Source organism: Drosophila ficusphila, unplaced genomic scaffold (genome assembly GCF_018152265.1).
Source record: "Drosophila ficusphila isolate 14025-0441.05 unplaced genomic scaffold, ASM1815226v1 contig_791, whole genome shotgun sequence".
Taxonomy (NCBI): Eukaryota; Metazoa; Arthropoda; class Insecta; order Diptera; family Drosophilidae; genus Drosophila; species Drosophila ficusphila.
Window position 1 is genome coordinate 28,876,407 of NW_025064737.1, and position 13,085 is coordinate 28,889,491.

A 13,085-nucleotide genomic window follows, 5' to 3' on the forward strand; every position below is an offset into this window, starting at 1 on the left:
CTGCTTGAAAGCCAAGTGTGATTTTCGGAGATTTACCTTCGAATCAGTAAATGTTTCGAGAGACTTTTAATATAGTTTTTGGGTAACTACATCCAATCATTAAAATAGTATCACCTTTCAGCATTTGTGTCATTTAAATATAAAGTTTCCTGCAGACCCAAAAGACTATGGAATTGGGTAAAAATATGCTATCACATCGATATGATTTTTGAGTGATCTTTCTGATCACCTTATAATCGATCTCCTGATCGTGGAGGACACTTAATGGGAATCCAACGGCCGAAGCTTGGAGCGAGGAGGCCATTAATCATTCCGTAGGAACCCCACACAGTGCGTCTATCCCTTGGCCGCAATTAGAAAGTCAATGACCGGCGAACCCTCGCTACAAGAACCTCCGGCGCAACGCTCTCTGGACATTTTCGGCAAGAGATCGGCTCATTATTAATCCTCAGCAGCAGAAGAGGCCGTCGTAGATGCGGTGGAACCTCCGGAATGCGAGAGCGTGAGTGCGAGAGAGACGGCCAGCCATTCCCATTCCCATTCCCGTTTCCATTCCCATTTCCATTCCCATTCCCAGCGCTTCGTAGGGTTAAAACCCACGAGCAGTTTTGTCTTCTTTCTTTTTGGGCAATCATCAGACAATAGAAAGCTAGACGAACCAGCAGGCGAGCCAGAAGAAAAGGCAAGCCAGTCAGGAAGAACCGCGCCGAAGAAGGGGCCTCCGAAATGGCTGAGCGGTGTTCGGGGGACTCGAGGGGTTCGTGAGGGGGTGGGGGTCTGTCCGTTTTTCGGTCGTTGAACCGGGAGCGGAGAAGGGGAGCGGGGGGCCGGGGCTGAGTGCTGAGTGCTGGGAAGTGAGGAGCGGCGATCTTCGCTTTCGAGAGTCGTAACAGTAAACAGTAAAACGCTTCAAATGCGTACGACTGGCGGCGGAGCGCGAGTCTGGATTTTCGAGCCCGACTTGGACCATGGGCTTTCTTCTTGGTTATTGTGGCGGCGGCCGTTGTTGCTTTTAAGGCCGTAACCTGTAAAAACACTGACCGAAATACTGCAGGCCCCAGAACTAGAAATAAGATGGGACTAAAGGAGGCGGAACTGACTTGCAAGTCGAGATAAATTGGTAAAATTAGTATGAAAACCGTCATGCCCCTATTATTCGATTATGTTTTGAGTTATGATTCTTGACCAAAGTTAATAGCAATTTCTGTCAGTGTGGGCCTGCGGATCGGTGCCCTGAAACCTGAGACGCGCTTAGGACTTTGGCCCAGAGCTACGCCCGCAACTTGATGGTTATTTACGAACCTGTTGCAGTTGCTGCAGGCACTGGGCATATGTGGCTTGGGCATATATGGCCGCATGGTGGGGGAAGGGGCCTTTGGGTGGCTCGGGTGTTCGGGGGTTCGGACAAATGGGCACACGCCCAAAGCCCCGAAAGCGTCGTCCGTTTGGCAGGCGGCGCACCTGACGCTCCGTCCGAAAGTGGAAAGTAAACTTTACATGGCCGGCAATTTACATGCGTCGCCTGGTCCCGCTCCTCCCCCAACCCCTCCCCCTCCACCTCCCGTGAAGCCCCCTTCGCACTCCCCATCCCCTACCCCCTCCCTCACTCCGCCTCTCTCTCTCTCTCTTTATGTTGAAAGCGTCGCGCATTTTTATTTTTATGATACCCGTCGATTTGAAAGAAAACCCTTTCTCCGCCGCCCTTTCTTCGCGTCTCTCAGATTTCTCTCCTTTCCGCCGCATTCTTGCCTTGGGATTGCGTAAAGATACCGTTAGCCGCTTGGATTTTAATACGTGCGCCTGTGTGAGTATGTAAATGGAAGCGTGGGACATGTGGGCCAAAACAACTGACAACCCAATGCGGTTGGCCCACGGCTGTTGCACTGCGATACTATCTTCCACAGTTCCCTCTTAAGAAGATTTTTATATTTCAGAAGACTCTTAATTGTATATAAGTCCCAGCAATTTCAAAATAATCAGAAAAGTATTTTGGTTTGGATTTAGACCTACCTTTTCATGACACTGGAAAGTTTTTGTTTTGAGTGTGGCTCTAATTTTGGCCCAGTTGAAGAGGCACAGCATCCGCTAGAGCTCCTCATTTGGCTTCTAGGTGCGCATCCGCCTTCGTCTAGTGGATTCGGATTTTGATTCGGCTTTGGGCCCGACTCACCAACTTGTTTTCCGCAGCAGCTAAGCTGTTGCTTCTGCTGCTGTTGCTATTGCTGCTGTGGCTGATGTTGCTGCTGCTGCTGTTGTTGCTGCTGTTGTTGTTGCTGATGTTGCGGTGTTCTTCTCCTTGGCTGCTTCAGCGTCTGGTTTCCCACTCATTTGCTTAATTTCAATTTCGTTTCGTTTGCCATTTATGGCACAATGACCATGAACGGTTGTTTTAGACAGCTGTTGGCGGTGTTGGTGTCTGGTATCTCTCGGGGTTTGTGCGGAGGATGTAACTGTTCACTCGTAATGGATACAACGACACCGATATCACGGACTGGGTCTGCCGATATCCAGATATCCCCACATATCCCCAATGACATCAGCAGGCGCAGACAACGCCCTTTGCGATCGCTTTCCCCGAAAGCACTTGCCCGAAGAGCTTTTTCTCCTGAGTGACTCACTCCTAACTGCAATACCTGCAAGGCGGGAAGGCAGTAAAACTTCATTAGCGTGAACGCGATATATCTTTAAATATACAATTTTACTGGCACTTTGCAGCAATAATAATAATAATAATTGTATCGTTTATATTATTCATTTGTGAATCCATAAATGCCTGCTTCTATGAATTGTTCAAATTTCTTACCCTCAATTATACTTAACATCTTATTTTATAGTAAAACCGCTCCCATGACGGCGGAAAAGTAATTATTTGAAGATTATTTGCATTATTTAAAACCTATTGATATAAATGAAAAATATTTCAACCTGTTAATGAAATCGTTTTAGCGGATTGCAACTGTGCTAAAAAGCTCTCTTCGGCGAGGAAAGGACGGAAGAGCTCCGCTTCGATCGTCGTAATTGAGCCACGAGCTGAGCGCTTGACACATTGCATTTCATTAACCAATTAACATAATTAGTGTTCATCAATCAATTAATAATTCCGCTCAGTGCAGAGCGGACCGCTTGATTTCGAGAGCGGAACTCGCAGACATAAATCAAAAGTCGAAATACACTTGTTGCGCCCAAGAAAAAAACAACACACAAATCCCACCTCAAAACAATAACAATCCCTGCTCTCCAACTCTCCACTGAGCTGAGCTTTCCGTTTGGAGAGTTGCTCTCTTGCTCTCTGATGGGTTTTTCCTGGTATTGGTGAGACTGGAGGCGAGCCCCAACTCTCCAACGATCTCTCGCTGTACATTGCGAGTGGGAGAGAGCGGCGAGGGCACTGCGCATGTGTGTTTGTGATGTTGTGAGAAAAAGGGTTCTTGAACTTAAAAGGGGTCAAAACATAAAATGAAACTCGAAATGCCTTGGCACATAGACAAACCGAGCTCTCCGCTCGTGAGTGTCCATGTGCTTGTGCATCCGTATCTGTGTGCGCCTGTCTAGGCTCGTATCTGTGAGAGTGCCTGCTGGTCGTTATGCTGCCGCTGCTCTGCCGCTGCGCTGCCCTCGCTATTTCCTCCGTTCGCCTTTTCTCTTCGTCTATTCCGTTTTCTATTTGATTTCTACCTGTTGTTGTTTTGGCTTAAAGCCTGCTCCCCTTTTACAGCGCCTGCCTTCCTCTCTGTCCCTCTCAGCACGCACTCGTCTCATGGATACACTCGGGAAAAAGTGTACAAAAAGCAAAACACATAGGAGCTTTCCACTTGGAATTAAAAAGGATTTAAGCCCGAGTAAGATTTTAGAATGGGGTGCTACAGGAGTACCTTCCAACAAAGAGTCTTCCCAAATGCTGTAAAAAAAATGGAGCTTAGGTACTTAAATATTTTTTCTGTCTCTACTGTTTTTATATAAATTGAACTCCAAAATATATTGTTTCCAATCCACAAAAAAATGTATTCGAATTCAAAGTAAAAGATAGTTTCTCTCAGTTCATTGCGTTAGGCTTAGCTGGAATTTAGGTTCCTCCTCCTTGGCGAGCATGGAACTTTTTGTGTTTACCACTTTTCTCGTAAACAAGACGACTTGAGCTCATCGCGGCTATTTTTAGCTGGGATGCGTAGGATCGCATCGAAACGGATCCGTTGACCCAAAATAAAGGCCTAAAAGACGTGGCGGAATGGATCTTCGTTTCGGCCATCGAACAGGAGTCGCTGATCGTCGCCGTGAACCATTTGTGTAAACAATATTATTTATGACGCTACCCTCTTCCCGGATCCCAGTCCGAGAACCCCGCGAGCCCCCCACCCTGGGGTTGTCTCTACTCATTGCTGTTTACAATTCCATTCTCTGGGTTCTGGGTTCGTTCTGCTGGGCTTCGTGCTTCTATTTGTCCGTGGGCTCCTTTCTCCCTCCCGTTCGCTCGGCTCTTCGGCAGCGATTCCTTATGTACCTCAGCTCTTCACGCTCCGCTGCTCTGTGCTTCCATACGCTGTAGGTATCTGTATCTGTATTCGAACACGTATCTGTGTGGCGTAGCGCGGCTACATGTGTGTGCGTTCAATCTCGATTGTCAATCTAGGCGGTTAGAAAAGATGTTTGCCTTTGGCCTGGAACAGGAACGAGAACGCTCCGGGAATGGGAACGCGCTCGGTCAGCGACCTCCGGCGATTACACGTGTTGTAAATTAGTTTAGGATTCCCTTGTCCCATTTTGAGGAATATTAATGCTTGTTCTCCAGCCCAAAGTTCGTCTGCTCTTCAGCATGTGGGGTTTGCTGGAGTCGGGAGTGGAGAGTCCCTGGAAATGAGCGATGGATTGTTTGGATTGGGTTCCGTCTTCGGATACAGATAAAGGGCTAAACGGCCCAGGGCTAGAGATTATCCCCTTTTTGTCGATAATCACTCAACATAGCATTCTTTCAGCCTTGGGAGAAAACAATTGCGTATCGAATGACACCTGTTGAACGGGAAAACTATCTCAATCATTTACAAATCCATATTACATTTAGTTTATCAATGCATCCAATGTTTTGTACATAAAGATGCGATTCAAACTTATTCACCTTGTCTCATCTTTGGATGGCAGCACCCCCAGGAATCCTAAAGCAACCTTACAATGTTTCCCCCATTAATTGGTGTACAGGAAAAATGACTTTTCACACACTGAAAAGCAAACACACAAAGGAGTGCATGAAAAATAGAAAAGGCAGCTACCACCTGATGATGACTGGCTGGAAGGGACAGCAGCAAACATCCAGCTTTTCCCCAGGAAAATCCAGTCAATACAGCTGGCGAACAAAAGACTCCTAAATTATCGACTGGCTGGGGATCTTCACCGGGTTCTCCGGGTCTTGGGCCGCTGATTTCTTCCCAGCTGGCTTTGGGAGGATCAATTGTAATCTCACGACGTCAAGCTGCGATCGCGGCAGTGCCACCTGATCCAACAGAGATATCCAATCAAGAGCAACAACGACTTCACACCTCGGCCCCGTTAGCGGGGGGGAAAGGGCGTGGCTGCAGATATAGCAGATATACGATATGCGTACATCCAGGTACAGATATAGATACACGTACATCCCAAGTCGAGCTTATCTCTTCTGAGGACCCCGGGCAACCGGTTCCCGGAGATACTTTCTAGGCTGCCTCCGCCGGCGACTGACTTGTGATTACTAAATTAGCACTCTCCTGGTTGCTGGCCCCCTCCCCCATTTCTAATTGCCGTTGCCGGGCTGCGAGCCACAAAAAGCGAGGCGAGAAGCCAAGAAATTCCTTTTTAATTAGCGTCCCGTGCGAGCGTCATCGCAAGCTCAGCAGCGACAGACCGACCTCCATCCCAATCACCTGCAACTGTCCCAAAATTGTGTTGCGTCATAATCACCGGCTGGTGGCTGCTGACTGCTACTGCTGGCTGGTGGGAACTTCCGCGCACAATCACAATCAGCGGCAATCGCCAACCGTCAGCAGCTTCTAATGCCATTCGCCCACACTCAGAGAAAGAGTTCATAAAATACCACTCTCAAGAATATATCACATTTAGAAATAATACATTAAGGTATATTTCTGCTTATCCATTTTAAATGAATTTTCCCCATTTATTGCTTTAAAAGCGGAAAACTCACTCTACTTTTACCCAAGTGTATCTTGCCTAATGACACTTTGGCCGCTGTGGAGCCGGCCCTTTTTGGGCCCTCGAATCCGGAAGTGTCGCCGTCCCGTTCTCGCCCGGCGTCCCCACCTCCGGGGCCCTGGGATCGGATCAGATCGGATCGGATGTGACGGAGCACTCTGCGCATGCGCATGCGCTGACCCCCGTGTGAACCGAGAGGTTGCGTGTCCGGTAGCCAGGACCATGGGACCCGTGAAATTACCATGAAACGCCGAATCGGTTGCCCTGGTGCGCTGCTTCCCACAGAAAGTTGCATAATTTTCACGCTCCTTGGCCGCAACCCCCACCCCTTGTCGCAGGACCTCGCACCTGTGGCTGTGTGCTGCTCGAGGTCCTGGCCATTATCCCGACCCTAATCGAGGACAACGACAACAAGTTGGCCGGCCAGCGAGCCACTTTCACCCTCCCTCGAAAGGCGGCCTGCAATCACAGGGCTCGTTCAACTGGTTTCATGGCATTCGGGGAACATTCCCATGATCTGTTGCTCCGTTTCTCCCTTTCTCTGTTTCCCAGTTTCTCTGTTTCTCTGTTGCTCAATTGCGGGGGAACGAGGGCAGCGCGGGGAAGCTGGCTCGAAATTAAATTTGTATTTTGATTTCTTCGCAGGGCTCCCGACTTAATGGCCCTTGACTTCGGCTCTCGGTTATCCTGCGGAACGCAACTCTTTCGCACAGCCGGCATTCGAGTGAAATCATTCCCTCGTTAGGGGAAACCACTTTTCGTTGCTCCGTTCTCAGTTCTTCGTTCTTCCCACGTTCCGAATCGATCCTTTGCCCCGCAGCAAGGATCAATCGCAGACGTATTTAGATACAATTTGATGTTTTTCGAGCGAGGGTTGCCTTCAAGGATCCTCCATCGGCGATTGTCGATCCTCTTCAAATAGACGTGGCCGTTGACACAAACACCTGGCCGTTGGACTGGGGATTACAGGCCAGTAACTCAGGACGGAGTGGCGGGGCGGGGCGGGGAGGGGAGATCTTCGAGGAGAGACTGTACTTGGGCAGGACCTGGACTTGGATGTAATTACCGGCAAATGGGAACGAGTGGAGATTGCAGGAAATTACAGCGAGGCACGAAGATGGCGAGCCATCCCCGCTCCGCCTGCCACCCCTCGGGGCACCGAGCGCTGCACAGAGGCAGCCTTTGTCTGGTGCCTCCTCTATCCCTGGTACTTCGGAGTCAACAAGGGAAACACTGGAAACACAGGGAGGGAGAAAGATCAGCCCGAAGACGAGGAGGAGGAGGAGGAGAAGGAGGCGAGGGGAAGTCGAGCAAACAGCGTATCCTGTACCCTTGCGCAGCCGTTGACTTTCATTATCTGTTGCGCCACTTTAAGCCACTCAGTCGGACTCTCGTCGATGGGGGAGCTTCAGGGAGTGGAGTGCACTCAAAAAAATAATACCCTCTGCCAGGGTATAAACATGCTTAGGCAACGAATGAAAAAATGCGGGAGTGTTATGAGAAGAGGATGGTGAAGAATGGCAAATGGAGGGAGGAGAAGAAACTTGTGCTTTCTGTTGATTCCATTTAATATATGTGCAAGAGGTTTTTGTCAGTGCAAGAGGCCATGGCGTGCATATACGAAATCTCAAGCACTTGCAGAAAGGGATCGGGAACGGGGCGGACAGAGGCGGAGTGGGGCAGGGAGAGGAGCACACTCGTATTGTGCGAGTGTAGTATATACAGCTACCCAGGCGAGGACGTGCCGCCTCGGCACAATTGCTCCGCCACAGGGTGCAGGGTATCGCATGGGATGGGATGGGATTGCATGGGATGGGATGGGATGGGATGGAATCGGAGGCCAGACCTCGAGGATCGCTGTCAGAGTCAGCCGTGTGTATCCACTGGCAAATGCCGCGAAGGGGAGCTCAGCGGAGTTATTTATTCTCTGGCGAGTGTGTGTATCAGAGGATACTTTTACGGCCTGCCCCACACCCTCCTCCTCCTCCTCCTTCCTTGATTTGCATTCCAATGTGTGTGCCCAACCCAGAAGAAGAGGAAGCAGAAGAGGCGGCTCAGGCAGCCAGAGAACAATAAACGCGATCCCTTTCGCTCCGCTTCGGAGGCTCAGGGGTGCAAAAGGCAGGGGGTAATTGCAACGTGCGAATTGCCCACTGGAAATACTTTCGGCTCGCCAAGTAGTATGTCATCCGCCGAACTCTGGCGATCAATCCTGTGCAACGGGAGTTGAATTTTGATGGCCGCTCTCCTCGATTTGCGTTCAGTGCGTTCTGCATTCTGCACTCTGCATTCCGAGGCCCCAAGGCGGAGAAGGGTTTGAAGTTCGCGGGAAAGGATAACATCTTGTGTTCATGATCAGTCTTCAAGTAGTTCGCTTTAACAATATCTTTTTGGAAACAACGAAAAGCTTTTCGATCGGGCAGCATCCCAGGTTTTTGTGTCAACGGAGCTGCTGATTCTAGGGATACAACTAGTAGGGACCCACTCCTTCGACTTCCTTATCTCCACCAGACCGCCTTTGAATCGTTTCCCCTGAAAGGCCCGTCGTCATTAACCCTTCGCAGTTTCCTGATACATAAAACATTTTCTGGTCGAATTTTTTGTGGGAAAGCCATAAAACAATTGTTTCTTCATTTTGATTGCCTTTTATTACGCACTCCTTGTGTTCCGCTCCCGCGGCCCTTCCCCGAAGATCCGAGATCCAGAGATCCAGGAGCCAGATACTCGCTCCGCTTCGCTTTAATGTTTAATGGCTTTGACATGCATTTGACCTGGATGTGGATGTCGACGGATTGCCGACTGGCCACCGAGGTGGCGGCCTGGCAGGATCTGCGCGTGTGTTTGATTTCTCCGAAGAGACCGAAGACCGAGCTCTTTGGCCCTTTGCGGCCCTCCGCGGGTGAACTTCTTTTCCCGCGGCGTGTCAACGACTCGCCGGCCATTTGAATGCCATGCCCGCGGCCTTTGTCGCATTTCATTCGCTTCATTTGAGTTAATTTCGCAACTGGCCGCTGGCTCGCAACAAGACGACAATCGACGATCACCAGACATGGCCACGACAAGCAATCCTTTCCGAGAAACATAACGCACCGAACATGAAATCCATTTGTAAAACATGCTTTCGGCTTTTGCAATTCGAGGCCAAAACAGGGGCCACTGGTTCGAGTGTATCCAAGTCCTCTCTGGTTCTGCTGGCATGTGGCGTGGTCACCTGGTGCTCTGCCTCCCAGTGGCGGTCTCAGCTGCAGTTTCAGTGGCAGTTGCACTGGCGACTGCTCTGCCCACTGCAGTCAGCCAAGCAGCTAGAACCATCCACCATCCACCATCCACAGTCCGTCCATCCACACATCCAGCCATCCAGCCGTTCATCCATCTATGCAGCCATGGCTTGGGCTTCAGCTTTGGCTATCCCCAGCTGGAAGGCTCTCGTGTCTGTCGGGTGAATGAACCGAAAGAGAGCAACTGTCGCTGCACGGCGAGAAAATCTCACCTACTAGTCAGAGATGCAGGAAAGTAAATCTTTACTCTTTAATTGTAACGGAAAATAAAAACTGGGAATTGTTTCCCTCATTAAATATGGTTAGAAACAGTTTCCAGATGCAAATACCCCAAACTGCTGAAGTTGCAAAGCCTTTTCTCTGTGTGGGGCAGATACTAGTGCTGCTGCCAACTCTCTCCTGCGGCACTCGTGCGTTTCCTTCAGCAATTTGCAACAGCGGCAGATGGAGCAGATGCCTGACATTGCCTAGACCCACTCGCAAATGCGGTTTGAGCGCGAGTTCCTTCTTGGTCGGCGAATTACGTATACGGGCCAGGCCAAGATTGCGGTGGCCGCAGCTTCCTGCAGCCAAACCGAGAGGCCGCGCCAAACCGCAATCGACTGATCGGGCGACAGAGACAATTTCCTTGGCCAGAGGAAAAGCCAAGCTAAGCCGGGCATGAACATCCATTTAAGTGCTTTCCCAGGCGGCGGTCCTGAGAACTGAGAACTGAACTCGGCCCGCCGACAGGTGGGGCTTCCCACTTACCAAAAACGGAGGAGTAGGAAAATCAGAGGCAGCGGGGCAGGGAGACAGGGGAGAAGACGACGACCTCGGCAAACCCTTCATTAACCGAACGTCACCTCCTCTGGAATAAGGCGGCCGTTCAACTCTGGCCATCCGGGCCGACTTTTCACACAATATTTTCCTACACTTTGCGCGGCCTTTTGCTCTGTTTTTCCTGCTGTGGTCGAGGGGGTTTCCCCCTGCCCCTCGCTCTCGATCGCATTTGCGCATGCGCACCATTTTCCCGTAACAATGCAAAGGCCACAGAAGACTGAGTCGCGCAAAAAGCGAGGAAAGGCAGAAAAAGAGTGCAGCTCAAGTGCCTTTCTCCGTCGTCGCTCGGGAGGTTGGGAGGGCCAGTCAAGAACGGACCCATCTCCATCTCCATCTCCAGCCCCAGCCGCAGCTCCAGTTGGAGTTGAGGCTCCAGACCGAAGCCAAGGCCCCTTCCCATACCCACAGCCCTGCCCAGACCTACTTCACAAAAAGAGGAACTTTTTACGCGCGTTATGAGGTGGAGAAGCCCCAGCCAACTTATTATGCACAGCACGGAATCGCGATCCGCAAAGAGAGTTGACAAATTCCTTCGCTGCGAGCATGGGATGGGAGTCCAACATGCAGATTGCTGGGCCTCAGATGGATGAGAGTTAAGGATCTTTGGTAGTCCTTGGCAAAAGAGAAATGTATTTCATATCAATTGTAGGCATATATATAAACCAATTCCCCCCTCTTCAAGACCTGATTCAGTGCCTCTGATCTGAGAAATCATTTCGCGTCCGTCAGCCAGTGAGTCAGTCAAACAGTCGACATCATTCCCTGCTCCAATTTCACGAACGTCGAGCCTCCAGGCATTTACTCCCTGCCAACTTTCGAAACTGTACGTACACAAAACCCGAATGTAAACACAGCACAAAGATCCCAAGGAAAACAAAGCGAAACCCGAAAACCGAAGAGTTAAAGAGTCGAGAAATCGAGGAATCGAGGAATCGAAAACGGAACCCCCATTTCAAAATCTCAAAACGACACAAGTAACGAGCCGCAGAAGCGAAGGAGCGATGGTGGCGAGGACGAAAGGATTGCGATTGCGTCAAAAGGCAGGCACACAGATACACACCAACACACACACACACACGGAGCCCACGCACACAGCGGCGGACTGGATAAACATATCTCTCGGATAGGATGTATCCCTTTTTTCGTGGGATCCGCGACGCGACCCTCTGTCCAACAGGTAGAGGAGTGGAAGGAGGACCGCAGCGGAGCAAACTGGTTTCACCAGATTCCAGCTCCCAAGGAGCGGCTGAGGACTGCTTGTTGACTTTGCAGGGAGGACTGAGTCCCAAGCTGACTCTGACTGCGACTGTGAGTGGCATACAAAGCGAGCGAGAGCCGAGAACCAGTTTGATCCTCTGGCCCGATGAGTTGGCGTAAAAGCAATTTTAATGTCCTGCTACCCAGTCCATAAAGTCATGAATAATCGCCAATCGCGTACGTGTGTGTAGGCTGGAATACGGAGGATGGAGGATTGAGGATTGAGGATGGAGGATTGAGGATGGAGGATTGAGGATGGAGTATAGAGGATTCGAGGCCCCAGAACACCTCCTGTCCCTCGCTCGATTCCCCTTAGTTTGGTGATTTGTTTGTTCTCCTTCCATCGGGGGACGACTCTTGTTCGATCCTTTCGATCCACTCTTTGCGATGACTGTACTTGGGGTTCTTTGGAACAGGAACCCCAAGAAGAAGGTGATTCTTCAAGGTGACTTCGGTGATTGAACATTCGGTTAAAGGTCGTTTGATTAATCAAAGTATCTGATAGCTTGTTTTTAATTAAATACAGAAAATCTGCTCATATAATAACTTACAAATGAATACTAATATTTTGTAATACTTTTGCATGAGAAAAACTCTTTAATCCCCAACCTTATTGAACCAAACGCAACTGTACCCCTATGTGATCCCATCGGAGCGAAGAAATGCCGTGGAATCAGCAAAAAACACCGCTTCCCCTGGGTGATTCCTTGAAAAATCCTTTGCTGATAAACACAAGTGCACTTCAGTCTCGGAATCCAGCGAGATGGGAGCGGGGCAGAGACGAGAAGTTACCCCAACCGAAGATCAAATACACATTCGAGTAAACAGCGGAGCATTCCGACGAAAAGAGGAGCGAAAGGGACTCGTACCCCTGCCCCAAGTGGCACCACCACCACCACCAACACCACCGCCGAGGCGCGCAGCCTTGAGAGGCTGACAGCGATTATGATGACGGCGGTGTTTACTTTTCCCCACACGAAGTGAAATCCAAAGCCCCCAGCCAAACCGATCCGAATCGCACTGGAACCCTTGAGAACTCCTGCGCGGCTCCTTCGGGCGGCGGCGACTGCAACATGAGGCAGCCACGACCGCATTCCGCACGCCGCACTCCGCATCCAGCTGGGCTGGGCGGAGAGGCGGCAGAGATCAGCAGAGATCAAGTGAAGGGTGCACCGAGAAAAGTCCAAAGAAAAAGGATTGTGTGGCGCTGCCTCCGTCGCAGTCGCCGTCGCAGTTGCAGCCGCAGCTGACTCAGGCAGAGGCGGAGGCATAGGCAACGCGCTGCCCCAAGAGGTGACGGAGGTTCATTGAACTCGCCGAGGCAGCTCCTCAAACTGAGGAGCGCAGGCCCCAGAGATGGCAGCAGTTCATTTTCCAAAAGGATAAACAGAGATGAGTTTTCGGGGAAAAACTAAAAGGAATATAAACCTATTTCAAACAGAAAAGATCAACTGATAAAGCAACTGTTTTCATGAAACAACTTCTGTGTTTTATATTTATATTTATTTATTTATAATTAAGAAGTCCACTATAAACTGATTAACATCAACTAAA

General features: G+C 50.0%; 1 protein-coding gene across 1 annotated transcript in view; it reads right to left on the reverse strand.

The window, feature by feature from the left end:
* LOC108100754 (alpha-tocopherol transfer protein-like) overlaps window positions 1-13,085 on the reverse strand; it is a 46,718-nt gene that overhangs the window by 9,890 nt on the left and 23,743 nt on the right. The window contains exon 3 of the mRNA XM_017204787.2: window positions 2,011-2,633. The gene's annotated coding sequence lies outside the window, so the exon portion shown is untranslated. The remainder of the gene's footprint in view (window positions 1-2,010; window positions 2,634-13,085) is intronic.